The sequence below is a fragment of the Triturus cristatus genome, chromosome 2_2 (genome assembly GCF_964204655.1).
Source record: "Triturus cristatus chromosome 2_2, aTriCri1.1, whole genome shotgun sequence".
Taxonomy (NCBI): domain Eukaryota; kingdom Metazoa; phylum Chordata; class Amphibia; order Caudata; family Salamandridae; genus Triturus; species Triturus cristatus.
The window spans coordinates 27,195,604-27,212,373 of NC_140582.1; the positions used below are offsets into that span (position 1 = coordinate 27,195,604).

Consider the following 16,770-nt stretch of genomic DNA (forward strand, 5'->3'; position numbering starts at 1 on the left):
AGGATATCAAATATTGACTCCCGGGTCAAAAGGTTGTTGGTCTCCCGACGTGGTACCTTTGGAGGGGGGCGCCTAGAGGAGTGACCACCGCAACCTCCCCCGCGGAGCTTTCTTCCACTTTTGTCGTGACTACAGCTCAGCTTGCCTTGAAACGGGGACTCCGCTGTTCTCGGATCCCGTAGTTCGGTTTCCCAAGATACGGACAAGGAACTCCGAGGAAGATCGCGGATTCCGATTAAATGTGCTCGAATCTTATGAGAGTTAACAGACATGAGTCACGTTCCAGAAGAGCAACGAAATTGTTAATTATCTTCAGTGCCTCAGAGTTTGTTTTAAAGGAACACTATACATGCCTAATTAATTGCCATTAACTTTTATTTTGTTAATTTCTAACGCTAAAGAAGTACGAACTGGGTACACTGAGAGGAAGAGCAGCGTACTTGTGCTGACACTGCCACCAGCCGCATTGCTGCCTTGCAGTGGGAGAACTCGCTGGACCGCGCAAAGCTGCCGAAAGGGACCCGCCGCGATATACTAAAGTAGCGTCCCTTGAGCAACCATCCGGTAGCCGACATATGTGAAGGAGAGGGGGAGCCAATGGTGTCGGACCCAATACATTCTTGTGCAATTTGACCCTCAGAACTCTGCCTCGCTATTAGAAAATAGGCAATCTGGTAATTCTTTGATGTTATTGGGTGTGTTGCTGCTGCCCTGCCGTGCTGCTCCTGAGGGGACTCCAAGCCCCACAAGCCATCTGCCTCCCAGGAAGGCGGAGTCAACATCGCGCGGGCCGCGCCGGGCAAAGCCTGTGCCAAAGGCGGTCCTGTCCTGCGCCCCAGGAAAAGGCAGGGCGGGGCCAACCCCCTTGGCTTCCGGTCCTCGTGCCCCTATTCCAGCTGTAACTGTCTGGGACTCGGAACTTTGTTATACTCCAAAAACTGTGAGTTAATAAACATAATATAGGTTTTGTCGTGCTCTTTTTGTTATTCTGCTTAAGTTTTAAGATTATAAATGAGCCTCTCCTCCTCCAGCTGTTGACCCAAGGTCTCTTTGATTCTGTTCTCTTTTCCTATTGGTGCAAGCGAGGCTATATAGACTATTTGTCTGGGTTCACTAGATTGTTCTCTGATTTGCACATCAAAGCACCGCCACTTATTGATCTACTACTATGGGAACAAAGAATAAAGAGTGAAGTACCAACAGCATTTAGAATAAAGAAGCATGAGTCACCTTGCCAGCAAAGACGTGCTGGATGCTGGCGGGCTCCCATTGAAGGCCGCCCTGCTTTTAATGAATGGGCTTGCGCCCTGCTGTATCCAGTACAGTGGATACTGGTGGCATCTCAAAGCGAATGGCAGTGCAAGCAAAGCTGGCGCCCTGTTGTGTTCATTATGTGGGGCACCCGGTTAAAACAAGGGCATGGAGCGGCCCTCCTATGAAAATAATAAAGAGTGCAAAAAATCGGCGTAACGCCCACCCCAATGCTTACTTGCTCTAGCCCTTTAATTCTCTCTTAAAAAAGGAAACAGCCCGCTTAGATCTCAAAGTTTCGAATGCAGTGGTCACCTTATGTCGAATTACAAGGCACGCATTTTTGGGGAACTCTGTGAGGGACCTGTGTCCACACTCCACATACATCAGCAGGAGAGGGCGGTGTACAGGGATAAACGCGCCTTGTGCTAAATTGTTTGTCTTTGTCAGCGTTACAGCTTTGGCATACGGGGCAGGAGAAATGTATAATAAAGCGGGCCCACGCCCTTGGCTTGCTCTCGTTCCAGTCTTGTGTGGACTTTGGTGCAGAATAAAATGTGTGCGATAATTAACGAGCGATCTGTTCTTTCAAAGAGCTAAAGCACTCCCAGCGACTGCTAATGCACTTCTTTGCCCTGGAGCTAACTCCCAACAAACACGGATGTCCTGGCACACTGGACTGGAGGCTATTAGCGTGTTTAGGGCAAACAATGGCTTTCTCGTAAAAATACTCCCGATAAGCGTTGGCCGGGCTTGCTTGGGAGCGAGCGTGGGTCAGCGGAAAGGGTGACAAAAACAAGCACCACAGCGAAGCAGCTATGTTTGTGTTCTTTAGCTTTCAAATTTTCAATGTGGTTCGTGAGCATGGGCAGTCCTTTGCGGGGCTTCATCAGCTCTTGCCGTAAACGTCAAAGAAAGTTCCCCTCAAACAGACATCAAACACAAAAGCGGACCAAAACAGTAGTTAGGCTTTGCTGCTTACAGACTAAACGAAAGTCAGTATCGGATCAACAGCCTGTAAAAACCCAGCTAACAAAAGGTATGCCAACGTTAAACAAATGGCGAGCAGCAGGATATATTGCCCGGCAATAGACGGAGTTTCACCTAACATATAGATTACTTGAAGTCTCGGAGAGACAGCACATGCACTGCCTAGGCGAGACCTAAAAAGGAAGTCTGTTGATAAAGAGGGGGATAGAAAGAGTGAAGGGCCGCACAGGATAGTTAGCAAAATCAAGGAGACCCAAAAACTCAGTGCTACCAATCGTGTTCTTAACCGTATTGATTATCTTCTGGTAGAATGCCATGACATATTAGATCCGGTTCTGATTCCAGCTGTCTCAGATACTCCGCATTCACCTAGCGTTTCCAACCCTCCCCCTCTCCCCAGCCTTACTTCTAACCCAACTAAAATAATCCTGTCCATTTTTCCACGCGCACTACGTTTAGCGCAACGTCTATGGCATTGGTGCTAGATCATTGCCCCCGTCTTGATTCAGCAAAAGCCACTAGTGATAAAGTATTAACTTTTTCACCCACTGAGGTGACAGGTAAAGGCTCAAGTGAAGACCTTAGAGATGTAGCAGAGATGGCTAATAGTTGTTCAAGCAATACCATCTTTAATGTTTCTACTACTAACCTTTATTCTCTGCTACATGGTTTATCTGAAAGCCCAACAAGAGGTCAGGTAGAAGGTAGGATACCTTCACTGGTATCCCAAGTTACAGTACACCAGGTCCCTGCGATAGAGGCCCAAGATAAAAGAGGGGAGGGAGTTTTATCTGAGGATCCGTCAGTAGGGCTGGAAACACATAGGCTCATCTCGGATCTCGGGGATTGAAGTCACCTTACTTAACTTGTTAATTGTAGCACTTACCAAACAAGTTAAGATACTGATGATCAACGATCAACTCAGAGAGGCCTCCCACACCGAACCACCGAGTCCTCAACGCAGACAGGATACTATGCAAGGTACCAGTGTTGCACCTAAACCTTCTAATAACTCAGCACCTCCCATCCCTCTTATGTCCATACAAACGTGGCACTCAAGAGAAGTAGAGGCAAAGGTTTGGAAGCCAGCAGGATCAAATGAAACTCAGTCAGCTGAGTTAGAGTATCCTCACAGCCCAAGGTATGATCGAGACCGACCTCTCTCTAAAAGTATTTTCTTGATCAATGTACCAAAAGTTCCATCATCCCTAGCTAAATATGAAGAGAAAAATTCTTTGATTAACAAAGCAATACATTGGATCCGGAAAACAAGAGGGTGTAGGTTGGTAATTATAGAAGACATCTCCTGGACAAGACGGCTAAACCATAACACCTCACCAACCGATTGAATTACATCTGAAAGACGAGACCCTGGTTCATAACCTTATAGCATTGGAGGCAAGATCATGCTCACCCACTTCCACTAAAATACAGATGAAGTATAACCCCCACCGCCATGTTCCAGACTCAAGCAAATAGAAGGCACGATGCCCAGTTGGGGATGGATTCACCTTTGGCCCTAATTGATTGACAGGTGGAGCAGGTCTTCGAAACCCCCCCAACTTTATGTTACTCAATCAATGTATTGCCATCTTCCATTGAGTGCAACCGGGCCGGGGCCCCACATAGTGTCTTGCCACTGAAGCTCAAGCTAATCACCAGGGAGCTGCCAAATTCTTTATCAGCCAATATCGGCATCACTCCACTGCTAAGTTTAGACCAGAAAGTATGCTCTACTCCACCACAGACGTGCAATATAATGGAGGATTTCCAGGCAATTCGAAGAGGCCCAGCAGAATTGGTTTCTAAACTCCGTATACTTACCTGGAATGTGGCAGGTTTAAGATCTAAGGTGGTACTCCACTGGGTCTAGTACATAGAGCACTTCGATATCTGCATCCTGCAAGAAACGTGGGCAACTGCACCGATCTTTATCTCCGGTTATGTTATGGTAAGCTGCCCAGCTTTGAAAAGTAGACCGGGGCGGCTGCTTGGGGGACTACTGATCTGGATAAAGATTGAATTACAATGTGCCGTCAGGGTGAGCAAGACCAATAGCCCAGATATACTTGCGATCAACCTGAGGGGCAAGAACGGCAAGGGGCTGGACATTTATAATGTCTGTGCCCATGGCGTCAAAGTGGGCTTAAGATCACCAACCATACAAGCCTTGGAAGATTGCCTTGAAGAAATAGAGTCCATATCCCCTTTACTAATAGCCGAAGACTTTAATACTACGATTGAACCAATGGGTATAGATGACCCTACAGACAGCAACATGGTAGATGAGTTGTGGCATGTTACTCTACTTGATCTTCAACCTATCAAAAAATAGACCCAAACTGCCCTACAGCTTCAAGCCCTCACTCTTGAGTACGGTCTCAAGGCAGCCAATGGCTGTACGTTATCTGATAGGAAGGGGGCAAATACATTCAAAAGAACGGACAATGTGAGCTGAATTGACTACGTACTACTTGATCTGAGACTGTGGCCTGATGTATTGGATATGATTGTTAAAGAAACCACAGATAGTGATCATAACCCCCTTGACCTTACAATCAACAGTAGTTGGATGGAGAATTCATGCTCTATTGCTGCGAAGCTTGCAACTAAGGAGGTATGCTCCACGAACAACAATAGGCGTCTTAAGTGGGCACAAGTAGCTATTGATGAACGTAAGCTGGAAGTTATTAATCAAGCACTTTTGAACAGTACCAACATTCTTAGTGATCTACTACTGAAACAGGATCAGCTTTCAGCAAGAACAACCACCCACACGTCCTTATTTTCTGAGCTTGCTTCTCATTTCATTCTTCCAATGGCTCACGGCAAGAAGCCATCAGACAATCATCTCCTGGTTCACCCCTAAGTGTAAAAAGCTGTGGCTTGAGCTGGCAGCCGTGATAAGAGCAAACCAAGTAGAGGTGATACGACTTGTGAGGAAACAATATAAACAAGCGCATGCCGATGCAAAAAAGGAGTGAACAGAATACCGCTGGGTTCAAATTCGTGAAGCCTGTCAAAGGAAAGATTTGCAGCTGTTCTGGCTGCTTGTTACGAGGGGCGATGCCGAAAAATCGAAACAACCTCTGAAGCGGCATGGTACAAACATTTCTCGGCAGTTTATACAGGTTCAGAAGGCCTGGCCCTGATGGCATACCTGGAGATGTTTTCCTGAGCGACATCCCGAACTGGACTAACTATATTTTGACTTTAGCAAATGGAATTGCCGCAGGGGCTCCGATATCCCTGTCGTGGAGGGGAGCCAAAGTTATCCCAGGATTCAAGAAGGGGGATCGTTCACTACCCTCCAACTATAGACCAATCAGCCTACTTGATGCCGCTCAGAAGGTTTTCTCCCGTGCTCTATTAAACAAAATCAGAGATTGGATGGAGGAAAACAATATACTATCCCCCTACCAAGCGGGGTTCAGGAAGTAAGTGAGCACCGTTGTTCAAGTTTTTCGTTTTTCCATGCTGGCCTGGAAGACAGTACTACTAGAACAGGGTAATCTGTATACTGCCTTTTATTGATCTAAAGTCAGCTTTTGATCTCCTACCCAGGCTTAAACTATGGCAGATTTTACATGATCAGGGGGTCCCACATGACATTTTGACTCTTCTTATATGGCTACACGAGGGAAACTACGCAAGGTTGAGGTGGGGAGACCAAGGGCAGCTGACAGATCTAATCAAAGTTGCTAGAGGGGTACGGCAGGGCTGCGTCTTGGCGCCCACTTTTTTTTCACTGTTCATATACGGAGTGGTGAAGTACATAGCTGAGGTTCAGGCAGATGCCCCCAAATTGGGAGGATTGAAAATTACAACCTTACTGTTTGCGGATGATACCCTCCTGGTCTCAAAAACTCCCAGTGACCTTCAATTGCTGCTTGATTGCTTTATGTCCCTCTGTAAATGTAGAGGATTCGAGATTAACTGCTCAAAAACAAAACTCATGCAGTTAAATCCCCATAAATCATTCAAGGGCAAACTATTGCTGGATGGGATGCCCCTAGAGAGAGTGGACACTTTTGATTATTTGGGCGTAACGCTTGAGGGGAAAATGTCCTGGAAACATCACATCCTGAAACGGTCCCTCCAGCAGAGGAAAACTACAGGACATTATTGAAGGAACACAGGGCTTCACAAACTAGGCCGATAGCAGCATTGCTCCAAATCTACGATCAGAAAGTGGTAAGCTCTGCTCTATACGGAGCTGAACTGTGGGGGTTTGATAACCTTGAGGGTCTTCTCCGCACTGAAAATAAATTCCTGAGGTCTCTTTGCTCCCTCCTGCAGAGTACTCCACTGCTCCCTCTAAGACACGACAAGGGTAGATCCACAATAGTGGATAAAGCCAGATTACACCCATTCTTTTTTGGTTACGTCTGAAAAAAACACCTGAGCTTATCCACTATGTGGCTGCCCTTGAAGAAGTTTGTAACTTAGACCGTTCGAAAAAAATTGGGTGGTTTAGTAACATCCAAAAATCCCTCTCTGCAATTGTTTTGGGGAATCTGTGGGCTGAGTCTGATATTAGTTTGCTACCTAGTAGGGACTGCATCAAGACCTGTTATTGGAATTGGGTAGACCAGAGAAATGTATCACTAGCAGGTGGCCACCTTACAATAGATTTTCTTGAATTCAAGCTATTTAGTATGTATGAGCAGTATATCGAGGTAATCACCATCCCAAATGATAGAAAGCTGTACATACAGTTTAGATTTGGTACTCTCCCTCTGAATTAATTTACAGCTGGCTGGCAGCGGGGATCTGACGATGCACTACGCTGCTGTCCCCACTGCTCAGGGGCTCATGAGACGATTAGCAACGTTTTCTTTGCATGCTCACTTTACAAATCTCCGAGGCTCAAGTTGTTAGCCCCCGTTTGTAGGCTGATGGATACCCGATGTCATCAAGAGGCGCTGCGTATACTAAAAACAGACTCTAAGCCACTATTAGTTTGTGCAGTGGCCAAATTTCTGGGGAAAATGTGGCTTATAAGAAGACTTAGACTGAAGAATGCCCTACTTACTGTAGCTTTCTAACCTTACCCGGCTTCTTTAGTTACAGATATAGTTTGAGCATGTTACACCGTTAGCACTAGCATCTATAGTTTTGTCATCATGGCTGTGGTCTCGAAAGTAATTGTTCACAAATTGTACTACGGGTTTGAGAGGCTATGGAAACGAAGCAGACTTTTCTATTATGTATATATGCTTTATTTATTTGCGCATTGGTTTCCCCTTTATTAGGGTACAACACTGTAAGCTACAGTTGTACTAGCTAAATAACAAGTGTGTACAGTGGTATTCCCGTATTATAAGCACTAGCACTTTTTTTCTCCATCTTTCACTCTGATGTTTTATGTCTGAGTACACTGTTTGGGGCTCATCTTCACGCTTAACTTTATCAATACGAAGCTTCCTTATATGATGATATTTGTAAGCTTGGTCGACTCAACTAAAGGAGCTACTCAGATGATCCAGGGAAACTGTGCCTATTAGACATTAGCTGCATGTTTTGAATAATGGTTTATTGCTAATGTATGTTTTTTATTGACAAGTTCCAATTTCTCTTTTCCCTTTTTAAATTCACAATGTTTTATTCATTTTTAGGTCTCGCCTGAGCCAGCGCATGCGCTGTCAGGAGAGACATTTAGTAGTGTGCTTTTAAAAGTGCTACCCAGGGCTTCTGCTGGCCTAGCGCTTGCGTTCACGCGCGCAGCCGCCAGCTTTCAAAGCCAGATCAGGCGGCATCTGGCTTTCCTCTCGCTTGCTCTCTAAACGCTCCTCCGCCCTTCCCCGGCCGCGTCTTGCGTTAATTATAAACATATGTGCAAACGCGATGCTTCCACTTTCGCTTGCGCGCGCACCACTTTCGAAGCCTGGCTTGTTATGTGTAGATTGTATTCCGATGTGGTAAACGGGGGAAATTTCGTGTTCTGGTACTTACAAACCCTGCACTCACCCTAACATAGCGCCTAGACAAACCAAAGGGAGCCAGCTCTTGCTTACTTGAAAACAGCGTTTTTTTTAAAAAATGGAGCTTGTTCTGCCTGTTGTCTACAACGATTTTTCTTAATCGAGCTCATCCTGCCCGCCAGAGGGTGAAGTTCTGCCCGCCAGAGGGTGACGACCACACGCTCGATAGTAGGTACCTCCCCATCTCCAATATCCGTCATCGCCTCTTTCGAAAACTACTGCCCCGTACACCCACCAAAGATACCAAGCAAACCTGCCATCCGCCGTCATTTTAGGCAATCAACATCTAGTCAACCACCCATCTATACTCAACTTTTCAACACTCGAAGCCCCGCTTCCACGTAAAAGCAGAGTTTGGAATCGGGGCCAAGCCCAATTTACAACGAGCATCAGTTATGAATAGACAGCATATGGACCCCCGCAACCTCTCCACGTCTAACTCTACCACCGCCCATATCAGGCGATTTATGCTTCATTCTAAAAATAACAAAACTGAACATAAATGTATAGGAGACAATTGGTCCTAGATAATATGATTAAATAATACAGTCAATGACGGCGAGTTTAATCACTATCTCGGTGTTGTTCTTCAGTGATTGAAGAGCTCGCCGTTCCTTCCTGGAGACGTTTTTAGTATATTGTCTCTCTGATAATAACTTATTCACATCTCTCATGACCACCTGCTCATACGCTAAAACACTGTGGGACACCATTTTTGGTGGGGGAGTAAAAATAGATGGTGGTCGAAGTCCTGTATTACTGAATGTGGGTTTATATGGGACTTTATTAAAGTATTGTTTGAGCCAAATCTTACGAAAAAACTGGTGTAACTCAACTTTTAAGTTGAATGTATTAGGTAAGTTAGTGGGCACAAATGACAAACCTTTTTCCAAAATTCCTACTTCCTCTGATTTTAGGACATAAGTTGATAGATTGATCAATGGGCTGTCTTGTCTAATGTAATGTGGTTGATTCACCACCTGTAGTGTTGTCGACGGGTTTGAATTTCGCCGTGTGTTTCTTGCCTGAACTGCACCTGTTTCTTTGATCTGCCCCCGCCCTGGTTCCACATGGGTTGTGCCCGACCCCTGGGTCTTCCCCAGGGACGGCCCCTCCCTCGATGCACTCCCCATTGATCTTCCTCTAAAACATTAGTGGAGTAATCTGGGTAGGGGGCGGAACTTGTCCCAGGTCTCTCTTGTTCGTTATCAGAACCGCTGGTAACAGAGGAATCAGAGAAGGTGGTGTACCTCCTGTAGCCCCCTCTCCCCCTGGTGGAATATCTCCCTTGTGTCTCTTGTTTGTAGTATCATTCCGCCAACTAGGGATAGATGGCCTTTTTATCGACAAATTTTCCCCCCATTTGGCCTGTACTCCATGTACCCAACCCCTCTACCATGGTCACAGATGAAGCGTCACTGTGATGTAAATGAATAAGAACGTCTAAATTTTTGAATGACAGAAGGGACAGGCCTGTAAACCTAAGGACTTCGGCCTTAGCAGATATTGTATATTGTAAAAATATTGTGTTCTCTATTACTCTGACTCTGTTTTCTTTCATATGAGCACCAACGCTTCACTTTTCTTCACACGTCCTGGTAGTAACCCCCCTCATTTTTGGTTTAAGTAAAATGTATGCTTTAAATTGAACTATGGAGAATTGCCTATGAATAAATTAATTGTTTCTTCGGCATAATTATACCAGTGGGTACTGTCTTAATTTGAATGTATTTGGCCTTGCTTTCGCGTGTTTTTTTTTCCCCTTGTTTATTTCAGGATTTAAACATTTATGAATAAGAAACATGATCATCATTGACTGTATTATTTAATCATATTGTCTAGGACCAATTGTCTTCTGTACCAATGGATCCCCAGGTCCTTTGACTTTTTCTGGGTTACCCCATTTGTATTAATGGTGTACATAAATGTAAGCACAAACCAACATTCCCTACAGCGGCCTGCTTTCCGTCACCACCTGCGGCTCCACTGGCGATTAGAGGTCCCGGATGCACAGTAAAGTGTGCGCACATGATGACATAAAAGTCCAATTAGGTGGAAGTTGTGCGTGCGTTCAGCCCCCTCCCCATCTACAGAACCCGCAAGGCCAGAAAGGAAAAGTAGAGTCCGGTTTCGATTTTAAGCAAGCCTGTTTGTCTGTTGAGGTCTACCACCTCTTCATGTCCCTTGCACTGCTCGGTTACCTTTTCAGTTATTTTACGGACTCTGACAGTGCGAGCGTTTGAGGTACTAAAGTCCAACAATCTCATGAGAAGTATGCTGTGTATAACTTTTGTTAATCGGGGCATATTCCAAATTCAAGGACACCCATATAGAGAAAAAGGCTGCTTCATTGAGGCAGTCTTATGCTTTTTTCATGACCAAAACTTTACAAGAAATTTCACGCTTCACTAATACCCTAATCACCTCCCTTTAAACCGCCCCCTACTTGTTAACAACAAGCATTGGCACAGCCAATAGGTCTTACCTTTGGGACCTTTAAGTATTTAGTTATGTAGCACAATATCCTTACTGCAACAACATTAACTGTTGCATAACTAAACACTTATAAGGTCCCAAAGCCGAGACCTATTAGCAATGCCAATGCTTGTTAACCTTCTTATGAAGACGTATTTATTGTCAGCTAATGTTGTATATTGTAACATCAGTAATCATTGTAAGTGTTGGTGAATTTACTATTCTGTACCCATTTTACTTTGATGGTCAAATCAACCGAATAAAGTTACTTGACTGACTGACTGACTCCTGGGCCTGGCTGTCATGTTGATCACCATAGATGAACGTTCTAGGGACTTCCATGACCCCACAGACTTGGACCACTTTCTGGTCTACTTGGGCGACACCAGCATGGACTTTGTTGTCTCTTAACTGAAAGATTCCGGTGTCACCACTTCTGCCTGAAACAACCTTCTTGGCAAGGGCAACATGATCACCCATTCCAAGAACAGTTGGAGAGGGTGATAAGACAGTAGAAGAATTGACCCATGCTGACGTCTGAGATAATTCCAGAACACCTTTTTAAACCCTCTTTCCACCTTAATGAGACCTCTGCTTTACCCCCCAGGAACTGACCTCTGGACATTGCCTACCTGGATCTGTGGCCTCTGGGCCAGATGAATATTGCACCTGTGAGGGGGCCTTGCTCCTTTTACTCCCTCATTTTGTTGGTATTTGCCCATCCCATTCATTAACCCCCCTCTTGTTTCTCCCATCCCCCTTTCCTCTAGCTTGTTCCCTTTCCCTTCCACTTTCTTCTCTTTCCCCCCTCCACCCCCTCGGGAGATATGTTTCTAGCTGCACCGTGTTTTTCTTTTGAAGCACTATTTTACGTGGTTGTGGACCAGTCTTCTATTTCTCCTCGAAGATGTTATGACTAATGTTGTGAATGATGTGGTTAACCCCACTATCAACATTTGGTTGGAGAGATGCATGCAGAAGCACTATGCAGGTTGTTTTAAAGCCAAGAATAAATCACTGTCCTACATTTCTCCACACCATGATGCAAATGAAATGCATATTCAATTTATAGGCCTAAGGACCATACCTATAACCATGTTCTGTCTGGAGCAAAGTGTAATAACACACTATCCTGGAAGCCTTGAAGTATAAGGCCTCCATTCATATTTCTTTGTTCCTGACAAAGGTCAAAGACCCATAGGGGCTGTTCCATGCCAAACCATGTCGACCCAAACACTAGGTGTCATGGACCAGTGACTCATACACTAAACACTGTTTTGTTTTAGACTACTCTTTCCCCCAATAAAGATTCACCTAAGGAACAGGAGATAATGTGAATCCACTCACCACTGTCAACATCCAGAGAGTCTCCCTCCTGGTAGAGGTTTTGCTGTCACTTGTTGAACGGGACACTCAAGTGACAAGACCTGATGATGCCATCCACCGAAGCACACTAAGCGGAGACTACATACACCGCAGTCTGAACATGTGGTTGAGGATATCCAAGACTAAAAGAAAGCTCTGAGACTCTAGTATTGAGACTTATGTGGTCCATTCCCCCTTTGAGATTTGCTACCACTTTGATATTTGTCACTGGCCCCCCACAACATCACCCATGCCCCCACTTCCCTCTTCCTCCACAACACCTATGGTGTCAGAGAGGGTTTCCACCACACGTTTGAGTCCCCAATCCATTCAAGACAGACACCACTTTTTGAATATTGCATGCAACTGCAGACCACAGTAACCACAGCCTACCATGCTTCCCTGCGTGGGGGCCCTGCCCTCTTGCACTATGGCCACAGATGAGCCCTCTCCCTCTAGTCTGCAAATGCACATTTCTACCTGCATCCACCTTCAAGACCCCAGGCATAAGCCTCCATACTCTCTGCAGTTGTACGACCCTGCTACTGCCATCATCCCCCTTCAGCATGGTCTGACTGACTGGGGCACAATGTTTTGGTGCATATATAAATGACTAGAGTTCCTGGCCTCTTCTTACCTCGCACCTTTATGAGGCCTGCTCCTAAGCTTCTCACCACCATCTACACCGCAAACACCATTTCTCAATCTCTTGCTCCTTCTCCAGCCTTGGTACTTTTGAACCCTTTTTTCCTGGCCATTGTCAGTACCCAAAGGTGACTTTGGACCCTTGAAGAAGTTGAGACCCGACATTGAAAGCCACGACCACAGTACCTACCCCTACTGTTTCACACATTCATACCCTCTCATCTTGACACGATCCACCAACTGTCTCCCTTGCCTACTGCTTCTCCTAGTGGGACATTTTCTCATTCACTGCCCATTCCCTTACACCCCCTCCCACTAACCTCTCCAGCCTCTGCGCCAAATTGCAGCCCCCTTCCCATGGACTTTCTGCAACAATCTTATAAACTCAGGAGAAATTGATCACTACCCAACCCATCCCCGCCCCCTCACACCTTACCACACCTAGGCACGACCAGCACACCACCACACCTGTCAGTATGACATTCCAAGCCCTGACCATCATTACACTCAATGTGAATGGTCTGACAAACTATGTAAAACGTAAAATATATTGTCCTATCTCACCTACCAAGATGCATACATCATCCTCATACAAGAGACTCATCTCTCGATAAAAGAAATGGAGAAATTCATCAAGACTAGGTGGGGAAGGAAATTTATAACTGTAGATCATCTGAAACCTCTGCCCCACCTACACCCCATGGCACAACACTGATCTCTAAGAAGAGTGACATGCCCATCCTTATCCACAAAGCCAACCCCTCTACAGTTATCCAAGCATGGACAACTCACAAAGGATTTTATGTGCTCAGGAAACTCAGAATCAGCTCTAGAATAGTACACGTGGTATCCGTCTACATCCCTGTTGGCACCAAACTCACTTTTCTGCCCCGCCTTCACAGACCACTGTCTGTGCTGAATATCTCTAATGTTGTGATAGTGGAGACTGGAATCTGATACCAGATGCTATACTGGACCCTACAGATCCCCCAGACAAGACCAATGATGGGGATAGTGCCCTCATGTGTGATCTCTGTGTTGACTACGGATTGCTTCACATTTGCCATCTCCTCCACCCTGCAGAAGAGGACTATTCCTTTTTCTCTGCTGCCCGGGGTACACAATCCCACTTGAATTATTTATTTGTGTCCCACCCAGTCTACCCGAAAACCCAAAATTGTACCATTCTTGATAGCTCCCTCTCGGACAATGTCCCAGTCAGATTGGACTTGCATGTCACTATTTGAATTCCTTGGGGTTTTTCTGTAGCTCGTTGTAGATTACTCCAATATAAAATTAGATTGTAATCCTATATTTCTGCTTACCTGAAGGATAATCAAGGCACTGTCACATTGGCCAAAATTCTATGGGTCACCGCCAAAGCCACCCTATGAGGCCAACTGATGAAAGACACAGCTCTAGTTAACAAACAGCAAACACAACAACAATGTATCCTCTAATGAGACACCAAAAGACACGCACATGAGTGTGCACTGCTAGGTCCTCAGCAGCCAATATCTGTGCACTAGAGAAGGTTAAAACTAAACTCAATTCGCTATACACATCAAAAGGCAAATTTGCATTCTACAAACTCAAAACCTATCATTATGAATGTGGCAAGAAGGTAATTAGACTGCTGGCCGTGCAACTCCAGCAAAGGTAAGTTACAGTAGTCATCCCAGTCATCAGACAGTTCTGGCCATACCGTCCGAAACCTATTGGGTAGCGTGGATCCCTTTGGGGCCTTCTATGCTAACCTATATAGCGCCAAAACCAAGGTGATGAAGCTTTTGTTTTCCAATATCGCCCAGCCTCAATGATTATGGCAGAGCTTTTCTAGATGGGACAACCAGCAAAGAAGAAGTGGCACTGACCATCTCCAACCTCCCTTATTACTAAGCCCCTGAAAAGGATGCATTTCGTAGTGAATTTTTCTACTCAGTCAAATATGACATGGTGGACAAACACCACTCTGCCTTTGAAGAAGCAGAAAGAATGGGGTATTTTTCCCATGTGCCCATAAAGATGTTATCACAGTCATACCAAAAAACAGGAAAAGGCCCCCTACTGTGTGGCAGTTACTGCCTGATCTCCCTCCTAAACGTATACACACAGATCCTTGAAAGTATACTGGCTACACAACTTAAGCATGTTATTTCAAGCCCGATATATGACACACAGTTGAGATTTGTTCCTGGAAGTTCCTCTCATAACTATCTACGAACCCTAGCCCATCTCCTGTGGAGCTCCAAGGATTCCTTTGAGGCTCTGTTCGCCCTCTCCCTCAATGCCAAGAAGGTGTTGGACCGCATAGACTAGGGGTATCCGTTCAGCGTCCTTCACTGACTGGGCCTGGGGTGAAACTTCATCCCAAAAGTCCATTGTCTCTACACCAAACCTACATCCCAAGTCAACTGTTGGGGGTTGCTGTCAGATGCTTTTCTGTTGAGAGACTAGTTATGGCTGCAGCCTATCACCCCTATTGCTCCTACTAGCAATGGAGCCTTTGGCAGTGGCTATCCGACAGTCTTCTCGAAATAGGTGAGAAATCTACCACTGCAGGTGTTACCAAATTGTATCATATGCAGCCATATTCTGCTAGCACACATGGACATAAATAGGTCACTACCAGCTCTATTGTCCCTTATATCATCCTTTTCTATGATTTCAGGAGACAAGATAAACAAGATCAACTGGGACAAGAGTGAAGCATTGCCCATGTCCAATATTGGGGTGGACAAAATATTCTGTTCTCTTCTGAGGAATTGGTGGAATCTTTTTAAGGAAAATTTCAGTCCAAATCCTGTAATCACTGCATTGTGGAATTTTTAACTGTAAGTTGGCTAGCACAAGTGAGATTTGGCACCCCCAAGCATGATTTCTGGTCATTAGGAGGACATCTGGTGAGAAGTTCTCAGAATTTCTCAGGAAGGTGTCAGAGACCCCTCTGAGAGAGTCCACTGCGTAAAGGGAGCCTTTCGCAACAGATATGTGGGATTGATACCACTTCCCCTGGGATCTCAGCTAACCGGACCTTGGACGCGGCTTTTACTCGTCTTCCGGTTTGTGCCCCCTCCACCCTTCTCCTTCATGCTTTGTCGCTCACCCTCCCCTACCTCTTTCCCTCTTTCACCACCTCCCCTGCTCCTAGCCCCTCTCCCCTTAATCTCTCCCCTTGCCTGCTTTTTTTCCTCACGTATATGTCTTTATCAAAAAAAAAAAAACGATTTCCCCAACATAACATGTATCTACACTGCCTAGCCCCCTGTCCCTTGTGCCCTTTGTCTAAGCACTCCTTCTCCCCTTGTTGGGGAAAGATCCATTATTCATACTCTGGAGTCTCAGTTACCCCTCTGAGAGAGTCCACTGCCTCAATGGAGCCACTCACAGTTGAGGTTATGGTATGGCCCCCCTTGCCAAAGCACTCCCTCTCCCCTTGTTGGGGAAGGATCCAGTAGTTAGGCCTTGGAGTCTCAGAGGCCCCTCTGAGAGAGTCAACTGCGTAAAGGGAGCCTCACGCAACAGAGATGTGTGAATGATTCCACTTCCCCTGGGATCACAGCTTACCAGACTTTGGACGCAGCTTTGACTCGTCCACGGGTTTGTGCCTACATCACCCTCCCCCGCCTTTTTCATGCTCAGTCTCTCCCCCTCCCCCGCTCCTACCCCCTCTCCCCTGAATCTCCCCCATGCCTGCTCTTTCCCTTGCGTATATGTCCTTATTGTTTTTCTCGACCTAACATGTAATTGTGTAACTATGCTCTGAAACTGTGTAACCTTGTAATGATATAACCTGCAACTATGGTACGATACTCATGTAAAGCGCTCTGATACCTTTGGGTCTAGCCAGCGCTATATAAAACCTTTCAAATACATTTTTGAACGCGGGCGGTCAAGAGCTGTCGTGACCGTTCATAGTCGGAATGCTGCTGCTCAAGTAGAAAGTCTACTTGAGCAGCAGCAAAGCAAAAACAACTTGAGTAACTTTGCCCTCTGGTGCGTCGCCAGATGACGTTCACACTGATTTTTCAGCATGGAACAAGCTCCTGCCACAAAATTA

At 45.6% G+C, this 16,770-nt stretch overlaps 1 long non-coding RNA gene across 2 annotated transcripts in view; it reads left to right on the forward strand.

Moving 5' to 3' along the window:
• The first annotated feature begins 230 nt into the window (after window positions 1–230).
• The window catches only part of LOC146861781 (uncharacterized), an 819,473-nt gene continuing 802,933 nt past the window's right edge, over window positions 231–16,770 (forward strand). For both annotated transcript variants that reach the window (XR_014978049.1, XR_014978048.1), the window contains exon 1: window positions 231–940. This is a non-coding gene — a long non-coding RNA (uncharacterized LOC146861781). The remainder of the gene's footprint in view (window positions 941–16,770) is intronic.